We start from the raw sequence: 12,843 nt of genomic DNA, 5'->3' as shown, positions 1-12,843 counted from the left end.
TGAGGAGGACATGGATACCTGAAAGTCAGTCAGTTGCCACTGAGTCAATTTTAAATCAATTTTGTGTGTTTCCAGTAATCCTTTAGAAGTTTATGATCAGGTCTTTCTTACAAGGTGCCTTTGGATGGATTTGAACCAGTAACAAGTAGCGATGGTCTTCACTGTGTGTACTAAGGAAGAACTCCATCTTTTAGAGGATTACAATGAAATGGGTCAGTCAGATCCAGCAGACACTTTCAGCATCAAGATCAAAAGTAGCAGTGGGGATTTAGCTAGGGGCAAGGGGAAAGCGAGGACTGGGGGCCTACCAATCCATGGAGATGTCCCTCGGGCTGGGAGTTGAAAAGGAGCATGAGGTCCACAGCTAAGGGCCTGATGGCCTTCCACACACAGAGACTCAATCAAGGCACAAGTTGAGGACAGCATGAGGAGATGAAAAGCAATGAGGCAAAACACAAAGTATCAAATTGGGGCCAAAGGCTGTAGGAACTGAGATTTGACAGTGGTCAAAGAGGATTTTTGAGTGCAGAAAGTACAAGGACATTTAAAGGGAGAAAAGCCACCTTGAGGCTTTCTGAAATCAGAAAGCACAAAAGTAAAGCCCTCTCCCCTAAAAGTTTAGAGCTTTTCTCTAAAATACAACACTGGACTTGCATTGTTGCCCCCTTAACACCGAATCGTCCCTAGTGATCATTCACCCAGCTACGTCGTGTTCTTCTGAAGACTAAAGGATTTTGGACATATATGGCTGTGCCATCACCACATGGTGCAGACATTTCAGAGACTCTGCTCTCCTCTGTGGAGGACTCCTTCCCAGGCATGTTGTTGTTGTTATGTGCCATCGAGTTGCTTATGACTCATAGCGACCCTATGTACAACAGCCCTAAACTCTGTTCCGTCCTGTGCCAATCGCACCGTCTCTGACACACCCATCCCGATTACCCCAGTCACTGAATCAATCCACCTCATAGAGGGCCTTCCCCTCCTGTGCTGTCCCTCCACCCTCCCAAGTATGATGTCCCTCTCCAAGGACCTGTCCCTTCTTGCAACATGTATCCCAGGCATACGTAGGAAATTCTTGTCTTTCCCCCAAAGTCACCTTTGGTAGAAAAATGAAAGGTTGTTAGCCCTTAAACCTCCATATATTCTCATTTCTTTAATGCATAACTAGTGAAATAATTTCTACAAGAATCACACATACAAAAGTACTATCTTTAGTTTGTTTAGAACTAGTTGTGATTGGAGAGTTGTTTCTTTTATCAAACACTTTAAACTACTGGTTTCAATGGAAAAATACTGTATAAGTACCAAGTAAAAAAACAAACAAAAAACAACCCCAAACAGTCAAATGGTGCAAATCATTAAACATTAATTTTCTCCCTCAAGTTCCCTCCTCAGAAACCACTGCTCATAAATTTCTCATATAGCCTTCCAGAATTATTCCACGGAGACCATTGAGTTCTTTAGACAATACACATTTAGTAAGGAACATGTTAAATAAATAACAATCTGCGGTAGAGGCTGTAAAATGTTCTCTATCGGGGTCCATCAGGACTCAAAGCCCATCACATCTTAGCACCGAGATCACTGCTGGAAAAACACCTTTCATTTCCTGGATTCTGTTCTTCGTTTGCTCTCCTTCATATTATCTTTCCTGCACAGGAAGACATTCGTCTGCCTAATGACCCGCAAACAGGAAGGACATTCAATAACCTCACTTACTTCTGTGACCTTCACTGGCACATCAACCAATTCTTTTAAGTTGGGACAATGAGTATAGTGGATACTGCAGAAATCCTCATTAAGTTCCTTCTTCTCTGCTAGCACGATTACTCCATTTATATCTTTAAACTTAATATTTTAAAGCTTTATTTGTTTCAAAGGTATTTCCCAAGTATCTCATATATCTAAGACTCTGAGCTCCAGAGGTGAGGACAGAGGTAAACTGGTGTCCTGTGAGCTATGCTCTGGGGTTTGGAGAGCAGGGCAGGCAAAGGGGAGCAGGTGGCGTTCAAGGCTGGTGGGTGATTTTTGTTGATTCTTCAGTTTTAAAGCATCTGTATAGGTCACATCTTAGTTGAGAGTTGTGATTAGTATGTATTTCTTGTGCTGATACACTTGTCTGCTTGTGAACATACGATACATATAATCTCAGGAGATTTTAATTGCTTCTGAAAATGATTCAAATAACAAAAAGTTTTGCACTATCTTCCCCTCCCCACTGTTGCATAAATGTGAGGTTGTGGTGGGCTGGTTACTGAGGTGCTTTGGAAAGTCTGACATCCAACAGATCAGCTTATCGGGTGTGCAGCCGTCATCCTAGGCAGATCATCATGGAGTGTTACTATATTTGCTTCTCTTGTCAAAGCCAGCTATTCTTTATTTAGCACTTTTATGTCTCAGTGGTGGTGGTGGTGGTGCTGAGGGTATGCTCCAGAGTTAAAGCGAGGGAGGATATATCTTCCTTATTAAAATGTTATAGGAAATTTGGAAACATAAAAACAAAATCTCCCCTTCAAAACTGATAGCATTTTACCAAAAGCACTGTCTGGGAGGGAAAAAAAAATTAATGCCAGCCTCAAAAGCCTGTGAATCAAAAATAGAAGAGGTCCTTTTAAGACTTTGGCCACACCATGCAGGCATGCTTATTAATTCATGTTAATTCATGATGACATTTGAAGGAGTCCAATTTTGCAGGAGAGGCAATGGCTGGGCATATTTCTACAGTAGGCAATTTTCAACTTTAGCTCTCCTCTTGTGTTGAGAGAAAAGCAGCTCCGTGGTGCAGCCTCAGCTTAGCGCCAGCTGAATCTCCCTCAGCAGAGCAATGAGTGGAGGGCCTCTGATGCTTGCTTGATATTTCTTCAGGTGATGGCTAGAGAATTCATCTGAAAGGAAATCTACCCAGTCACAAAAGAAGCATCTACTGTGGAATTTTGTAGCTTAGAAGAACAGCACAAGAGGAAGGAGCATATTAACTAATTCCACTTCTACAAAGTCAGGAAAACTTGAGTTTCCTTTATCAGGAATATGGTTCTACAGTTTCCTTTGTTCTACACTTTCAATATAACCTACTTAGGTGTGTCTCAATGCACAATTCTATGGTTTCACTTAGGTAGGTAAAATCTTGCTTTAAAAACAAACATGTACGGATCTCAGCTCACCTCCTTGCCGCTAAGTAGGACCTGACTTATAGCTAACTCTCCAGGTTTTTGAGAGGCTGTACATTTCTTGGGAGGAAATTGCTCATCTTCCTCCCAAAGAGCAGCTGGTGGATTTGAACCACCCATTGATTTGTTGGTAGTGTAAATCACTACCCACTGGCAGACAGAGGTTTCTAGTACTATTCTAGGCAAATCATAAATGCTTTCCAATTTCTTTTGAATCCTGAGGTAACAGCTAAACTTGAACACTATTTGGCTGTGAATAGTTTATGAAAGAAAAATAATTGAATGTTCCTCAAGAATGTGTGAAATATTTATTGTATCAATTATTTGAAGTAGCATAAATTGGGAACAAGCATATATGAAAGCCCACCAGTTTAAAAAGAAGAAATAAACCATGGTACATTTATTGTATTGTTATTAGGTGCCACTGAGTTGCTCTAACTTGTAGTGCTTCTCTATATAAAGGAATCAACCTTACAATCACTGTTTGCCTCCCCTGTTACAGTCACTGTGATAATCCATCTCCCGGAAAGTCGTCTTTTTGCTGACGCTCTACCAAGCATGACATCCTTCTTCAAGAACTGTGTTTTTAGACTACCTGTCCAAACTAAGCAAGATAAGTCTCACCATCCCCACTTCTATGGAGCAATTCTGCCATAATTCATCCAAGACATGTTGGTTCTTTTGGCAGTCTATGTTTAGTCATCTAGTGAAATGAATTAAAGCTACCTAGAGGGTCAAGGACTGCAGCCTTCAATATGGATTGAGGCTCAATGTCAAGAAGACAAAGATTCTCACCACTGGACCAATTGGCAGCATCAAGATGGATGGTGAAGAGATTGAGATTGTTCACAGCTTCAGTTTGCTTGGCTCCACGGTCAACACTCTCAGCACCAGTAGCCAGGAAATCAAAAGACGTATTGCCATGGTAAAGCCTGCTGTTAGGGACCTCTCCAAAGTACTGAAGAGCAATGGTGTCTCTATGGAGACTAAGGTGCATCTGATACAGGACACACAATCACTTGTTATGCATCAGAGAGTTGGGCAATGACTAGGGAGAATAAAAGGGGAATTGATGCCCTTGAGCTGTGGTTCTGGAAAAGAGTATTGAGTGTACCATGGACTGCTAACAAACAGATTCATACTGGAGAGGGGTAAAGCAGGCTGCTCCTTGGAGGCAAGGATTCTGAGGCTTTGTCTGACATACTTTGGACATGTTTTAAGAAGGGACCGGTCCTTGGAGAGGGATATCATGCTTGAGAGGGTGGAGGGACAGCGCAGGAGGGAAATACCTTCTATGAGGTGGATTGATTCAGTGGCTGGGGTAATCAGGGTGGGTGTTTTGGAGACAGTGCAAGCTGGCACAGGACAGAGCAGAGTTTAGGGCTGTTGTACATAGGGTCGCTATGAGTCGCAAACAACTCGACGGCACACAACAACAACTTGTCAACAATCTTTAGTGTGGACACATGTTAGGAATTGTTAGAATGAAACTAACCTACTGCTGAGTAGCAAAAGACTCTAAAATGTATCATCTTGAAACACTAAACATTTATTAACTCAGAGTTTCTGTGAGTCAGGAACCTAGGAGCCATTTAGCTGGGCTCTTCTGGCTTAGAGGCTCTCAGAAGGCTGTTTCTAAGATTTTCACGTGACTACAAGCAGGCCTCAACACATCAATTTCCAAATTTCCTCCTTACAGGCTTCGTAGTGGAGCATGAAGTAGCTAGCTTTCCCAAACACTGAGAAAGCCGAACAAGAGGATTATCCAAGATGGAAATCACAGACTTTCAGACACAGGACCAGGACTGGAGTCAGTAAAAGCCTAAATCGACTTCTAGCAACAAAATCTGGGAAGTGACATTGTCATCATTTCTGTCAAAGTCAGTTAATTAAAGAGTAGTCGAAAGGTCCAGCCCATATCAAAGGTGAGGAACTTACACAAGGATCTAAATATTAGGAAGTTCATTCTTTTGCTTTGAGAAGACTGAATTCTGACTTAATTCTGGGATGTGGATTCTGCTAGGAAAACTATTGCAGAAGCAAGCATTGGTAGAAAGTAATGCCTCTTTTAAAAAATAATTCTAAAAACAGTGACTTAGAAAGTCAGGAATTAATAGGTTATAGAAATATATTTTGATGGAATAAACTGGTGAAATGCTCAAGTATTCTGACTAGTTACTGCATTGTTCCAACCTTTTAAACATTTTTTTAATATCATTGGTTTTCTTGTAAAATTCTTCATCTCTTTTCCAAAGAATGTGATAATTAATTAAAGTTGCTACTTCCTTTCAACTACCGTTCATCAGGATATATCAGCTCTTATTTTTCTGTCTACTAAATTCATAAAATAAATGTAATTACAGCTTGGACATACTTCACATTTCCCTCTTTCATTTTTAAAAGCTCATCATTATTACATTATCTTTATCTGATTTTATGAAAATAATTTTACTGTGACCAATTTTTCTAGATGTATTATTACTCTAACTAGTAACTTTTTTGGTGCATCCCGTTAACTGTTTAAGGCATATATTTCTGTTTGGATTGCGGATTCGTGGCTTTGCCAGGATGCACATGCAGATTACATATCTGTGAACAGTTATTTTAAACATATCAGAATTGTCCCTAGAAGATTTCCTAAATAAAAAAAGTTGATTCCATCAATTTAGTTAAATTCATTCTGACTTACCTCAGATTCTGTCTTTAACACATTCAGTATTGATGCAGTGTATCCTCATGTGTGTTTCAAATATATTGTTTGGGAATAGGACCAAGAAACCACAAATAATTAACACGGTGCACAAAGATGACAAAATGACACAACCGAAATAGAAGATGCAGATGTACAATCATTTGCAGCATGAAAAATAACAATCAATTGAGAGTAAATGGTCCTGGGCTGGAGAGCTGCGAACAGCAGCAGGACCAATGTTTATGAGTTGTAGTGTTTACAAGATGGACCGGCGCCAGGATCATCACTAGCATATTACACGATCTGGGTACAGTTATGTTTCTGTAATTGATTAGAATTGTCCATGGAGAATGTTCTTTGCTGCAATCCAAGGATTTCTTCAATGTTTCAGTTTCTCCAAAGGCCACTTGTAGGCTAATGTGTTTTCAGAGGAATGCATTTTTCTAAAGTATCGGAAAATAAGATTGAGGTTTTACTAAGATGCCTATTTTATTCTCATTGTTTTCACTAGAAACAGCACTGCCTTGGAAATCAGTGGCATAATTTTTCCCATTTTATTTTTTGTTTAGAATTATGTTGCAGAACTTGGGTAGAATGGTATAAAATGGTTGGTTTTGAAGGGGGCAGTGGGGAATGAAACCCAAACCCTTTCATTCTAAAAGGAAAGGATTTGGTGTTTTATTGAATATACTTGCTATTTTTACTGAATATACTTGGGTTTTCACACTTATACAAACATGATAGCAACCCAAATCCTGAGAAGACTGGGAAGAATAGTTACTTCTGTAAGCCATAAGGGAGGTGTACTTATGCTTTAAATAAATTTTTTAAAATACCTTGTAATCCAAATACTTGGTGAAATAAGACTTTTGCTCTGCTGCCTTCACAATGCTTCCAGTTTCTGCTGATTTGGGCATAAGAAACAACCACTGGCAAGACTGTGAAGTGGTGTGCCTTGTCCTCAAAAATTAGAAGGCATGGGAAGGAGCTGTCAGAGCTCTCCTCCACTCCATGCCTCTGTACCTTCTTCCCTATTCCATCAATGGGTGTTCCTGGAAGTACCTTCAGAAAGGCTCCAATGAAATTCACACTCTCATCGTATGTGCTGAGCTACAACTGAAACTGTAAATGTATTTGCATTTTAACACGTGGTAATGTTACAGCACAAAGAACTGGACACAAACATATCCTTCATTGGACACAAATATTTGTTGTTGTACGACAAGGATGGTAGGGTGGCTCTTGGCTTAATGTCTCACTGACACATAAAAACATTTCTAAAATAAGCTTTCTTTAAAAAAGATCTTTCTAAAAAATACTTTATAACTTTTCATCAATACTTAGAGCTTTTTTTACCACCTTCTAAACATTTTCATATAAATGTTTCAATAAAATTGATCAAACACTTGTTTTGTGCTATACACTACATGCACAGTAGTGGGACTCATCACTTATTATGATGAGCCTGAGAGAAGGCCTGGGCAGATAATACATTTATTTTACAGGTAATGAAATGGGACCATAACAATATAACTTTGTCAGTTATAGTGTCATTTTATACTTTTTTCTATATTGTCTTAAATATTTCACTAGGTGTTATTGTTATATAGCACTGAGTTGGAACCAACCCGTAGCTGACCCTCCGTGGATTTTCAGAGGCAGTAAATTTCACAAGAGATTCCATCTTTCTTCTGTAGAGCAACTAGTAGGTTCAAACTGCATGCCTTCAGGTTGACAACACAACTTATTACCACAAGGCCACCTTTCTAGGTGAGTGGCCAACAAATATAACAAGGCTAAATAGCTTTATAAGAAAATAAAACTAAACCAAATAAAACATTCCTCCACTCCCTCAACCCCACAAACAAGCAGACTAATAACTTTATTTACTTGATGCCAAAAGTCTGGTTTCCCATCTAATGTCAGCGGCTATACTTATTTTTCACAAATACTTGGTGAAAATTGCTATAATGGCCAATAAAACACACTTTCTGATAATATACCCAGCTAAAGTAACAATTAGTTACTTTATACATAGTATTAGTACTGTAAAGGGAGCTCTAGTGGCTAGTGTTAAGAAATTGTACTGCCAACCCAAAGGAACCCAGTTTGGATCTGCCAACTGTTCTATGGGGGAAATATGAGCAATCTCATCCCATGTGATTAACTGCCTCTGAAAACCCACTGGTCAGCTATGCATCAGTTCCAACTTCACGGTACGTAACAATAGTAAAAATTACTACCCGACAAAGCAGTGGTAACCTAGCCTGTAGCAGATTGCATTGCAGCTCAGGTGGCTCAAATCCAGTAGGCTTAGGGAGAAAGATGGGGCAGTTTTTTTCTGTTGTGATTCATAGCCTTAGAAACCCAATAGAGGGTAGCTATGGACCTTCCACCTTTCCAAGCATGATTTCCTTATCAATGGATTGGCCACCCCTGATAACATGTTCAAGGTATCTGAGGCAAACTTCTCATTATACTTGTTTCTAAGGAACACCCTAGTTGTACTTCTTCCAAGACAGATATGCTTGAGTTTTTGGCAACTCATGTTAGTAGCTTTAGTTTGCTTGGCTCCAAAGTAAACACTCTTGGCTATGTTGCAATGGGATAGTCTGCGGTTAGGGATCTCTCTAAAGTACTCAAGAGCAATGGTGTCTCTCTGGAGACTAAGGTGCGCCTGATACAGGCCATGGTCTTTGTAATCACTTGTTATGCATCAGAGAGCTGGACAATAACTAGGGAGGATAGAAGAAGAATTGATACCTTTGAGCTGTGATGCTGGAGAAGAGTCTTGAATATACCATGGACTTCTAAGAAAATGAACAGGTTCATCCTAGAGAGGGTTAAATCAGGCTTCTCCTTGGAGGCAACGATTCTGAAACTTTGTCTGACAAACTTTGGACATGTTGCAAGGAGGGACCTCGGAGAAGGACGTCATGCTTGGGAGGGTGGAGGGACAGTGCAGGAGAGGAAGGCCCTCCATGGTACAGATTAACAAAGAGACCACAGCAATGACCTTAAATACAGCAGAGATTGTAAGGATTGTGAGGAATAATATAGGGTTTCCTTCTATTATACATAGAGTCAATATGAGTTAGAGCTGACTTGATGGCACTTAACAGCAACATGCAGTATCAGTTACAGATACTTAATGGAATGCGTAATGATTGGTTTTCAGTATGGGCTGGAGGTCAGTGGAGAGTGAGAGCTTTGATGTTATGGTTGATGATGATATATAATCATTGCTTAATAAAAATAGAAGAAACCCACATCGATGAAATCTAATAGTTTATATTTCCTGGTCATGTAGGAAGAAGTCTCATGGAATTAGGAGATTGTAAGAAAAGGTCAACATCTGTTGCTTTCAGTGAGACGAAATTACCTACTATACAGTTTTAAGTTTTAAAATGTTAACAGTCTTTAAAGGCCGAAAATCCACATATTCTTGTTCATTACAATTAAATTATGAAGCTTTATTTACCCTCATTCTAATGTAAAATCTATCTTCTGTAATTTATACTCATTTTATCATTTATGGATCCATTTTGGAGACTACTTTTTAAAAATAATCCTTTGCATGTAATTAGACTGTAAAATAATAAAACCAATTAAAACCAGTCACAAACTTGGAACTTCCACATCCAAGTAAACCTTGTTCTTTTAGATTGCTAGTTCTGGAGATTATGCACCAATCCTGATTATTGCCATTAATATTTTTGCAACTTCTTTTTCTAATTATCTTTCATGCCAATTTACAAAAAGTGGTTTCATTGACATAGTAACTGCAGCAATGGGCTCAAGTATGTTGGAGATTGTGAGGATGGCACAGGATAGGTCACGGTTCAAATCTGCTGTTTATTGGGTCACTATGAGTCATACTCAACTCGATGGCACCTAACACCACCAATAACAGAGCAGGGTAACACTGCATGGTTCAAAATTGGGAAGGGTGTACACCAGGGATGTGTCCTGTCTCCATACCTTTTCAACCTCTATGCAGAGCAGATTATCCGAGAGGCTGGGCTCTATGAGAAGTGTGGCGTCAGGATTGGTGGAAGATCTATTAACAATCTGCGTTATGCAGATGACACACCCCTGCTTGCTGAAACTGAGAACCTCATGCACTTACTGCAGAGGATCAAGGACTGCAGCCTTCAGTATGGACTGAGGCTCAATGTCAAGAATACAAAGATTCTCACCACTGGACCAATTGGTAGCATCAGGATGGATGGCGAAGAGATTGAGATTGTTCACAGCTTCAGTTTGCTCGGCTCCACAGTCAACACTCTTGGCACCAGTAGCCAGGAAATCAAAAAACGTATTGCGATGGGAAAGTCTGCTGTTAGGGACCTCTCTAAAGTACTCAAGAGCAACAGTGTCTCTCTGGCGACTAAGGTGCGCCTGATACAGGCCATGGTCTTTGCAATCACTTGTTACGCATCAGAGAGTTGGACAATCACTAGGGAGGATAGAAGGAGAATTGATGTCTTTGAGCTGTGGTGTTGGAGAAGAGTATTGAATGTACCATGGACTGCCAAGAAAACAGATTCATCCTAGAGAGGGTTAAACCAGGCTACCCTTTGGAGTCAAGGATTCTGGGGCTTCGTCTGACATACTTTGGACATATTGTAAGGAGGGTCAGGTCCTTGGGGAGGGACATCATGCTTGGGAGGGTGGAAGGACGGTGTAGGAGGGGAAGACCCTCTATGAGATGGATTGATTCAGTGACTGAGGTAATCGGGATGGGTGTGTCAGAGGCAATATGATTGGCACAGGATAGAGCAGGGTTTAGGGCTGTTTTACATAGGGTCACTATGAGTCGCAAACCACTCGACGGCACATAACAACAACAACATTTGTTTATTTCAGAAGTTCCATTATCTCATCAAAGGAATTAAATTTAGCACCCTGGATTCATTTGGAAGAATGTGCCATGGGCTCTAGTGAGTTCCAAAACTCATTGGAGTGTGTAAAAAGAGTGAGGCCAGCATGTAGACAGCAGGGTTTGACCTGTATTAGCTTCACAAAAGACAACAGTCTACATCAGCAGCATTTACAAATACAAATCCAATTACCATAAGGTCAGACATAATCTCCATACTCCCACATTCACTTCTATTAATTCCAAGATCAGTTGTACAGCTTTACTGTTATTGTTAGGTGCTGTCAAGTTGAGTACAACTCATAGTGACTCTATGAATAAGAGATCTGAACCCTGTTTTTTTTTAATTGGTTTTTTGAACCCTGTTCTATCCTGTGCCATCCTCACACTTCCTAACACACAAAACATTGCAGTAGTCATTGCATAAATCCACCTGATTGAGGGTCTTCCTTTCCTTCACCAACCCTCTGTCCTTTCCAATATCATTTACCTCTCCAAGGAATAGTCCCTCCTAGAAACATGTTCAAAGTATGTGAGGTGAAGCCTCTTCATTCTTGCCTCCAAAGAGCACTCTGGCTGAACGCTCTCCAAGACAACTATTTGTTCTCTTGGCTGTCCATGGAATGTTCAGGTCTCTTCTCCAACACCACAGCTAAAAAGTGTCAGTTCTTTTTCTGTAATCCTTATTCATTGTCCAGCTCTAAGATGCATAGCTAGTAATTAGAAAGAGTATGGCCTTAATCAGATGCACCTTATTCTTCAAACTGACATCCCTACTCCTCAATGTTTTAGAAAGGTCTCTAACTGCAGATTTTCCCAAGGCAATGCACCTCCTTATTTCCTGACTGCTTGTACCAAGGGTAATTGTGGATCCAAGCAAGATGAAACTGTTGAGAGTTTCAATCTTCTCTCCATCCATTATGACATTGCCTATTGGTCCAGTGGTAAGAATCTTTGTTTTCCTCACATTGACATGCAATCCATACTGAAGGCTGCATTCCTTGGTCTTCTGCAACAAGTGCTTCCAGCCCTCCTAATTTTCAGCAAGCAAGGTCATGTCATCTGCATAATGCAAGTTATTAATGAGTCTCCCTCCAATTCTGATGCCACATTTATCTTCATAGAGTCTAGCTTCTTGGATAATTTGCTCAGCATACAGACTAAATAGGTATGGAGGAAAAGTAAAACATTGACGCACTTCCTTCCCAATTCCAAACCATGTAGTGCTCCCCTGATCCATTTGCACAACAGCTTCCTGATCCAGCATGAGCCCAATCAAGTGCTCTGGGATTCCCATTCTTCTCAATGTCAATCACAACTTGTCATGATCCATGCAGTCAAACACCTTTGCATAGTCAATAAAGCACAAATAGACATTCTTCTGGTATTCCTTACATTCATTCAGCATCTATCTGACATCAACAATAATATCCCTGCTGCCACAGCCTCTTCTAAATCCTGCTTGAACCTCTGGCAACTCCCTTTCTATGTACTGTTCTAGCCATTTTTTAATGATTTCCAGCAGTATTTTGCTCGCATGTGATCTCAATGATATTGTTCAATAATTTCATTTAGCTGTGGGTGGGAAGTTGATCTTATTTACAATCAGCTGTGGCTGGGAAGCCTCTTGTATAGGCGAACAGCATGTGGTGGGCAGGCCTGCATAGGCTTGGTCCTGTCTGGCAGTGAGCCTTTAACTTGGTGTAGTTGGATCCTGGAGGGTAAGTGTTTTTTATTTGCTTGAAAGCTGGGGCTAAACTGGGCATTTCTGGTTGTGTTAGCAATCAAGTATAAGTTGATTAACTATCTCTGATTTTGTTTACAATCAGCTGTGGGTGGGAAGCTAATTAACTGTACCTGATCTGTGTGTGGGAAGCATTTTATATAGGCAAACAAGATCTCTTGAATGGGCCTTTTTATTTAAAAGTCAGTTTGGTCATTTCTGGGGTTGAGTCTTTAGCTTGGCACAGTTGGATCCTAGAAGGTAAGTGGTTTTATTTACTTGAAAGTTGGGGATAAATTGTTATTAATAGTCTTTGGAAAGAACATTGTTCTAAGTGGTGCAGCATTTGTCTCATGGACAGGTTTTGGTGGAGCTC

The sequence above is a fragment of the Elephantulus edwardii genome, unplaced genomic scaffold (assembly GCF_000299155.1).
Source record: "Elephantulus edwardii isolate Elephantulus edwardi_28Jun2011 unplaced genomic scaffold, EleEdw1.0 scaffold00013, whole genome shotgun sequence".
Taxonomy (NCBI): domain Eukaryota; kingdom Metazoa; phylum Chordata; class Mammalia; order Macroscelidea; family Macroscelididae; genus Elephantulus; species Elephantulus edwardii.
This window is presented reverse-complemented; position numbering follows the sequence as displayed.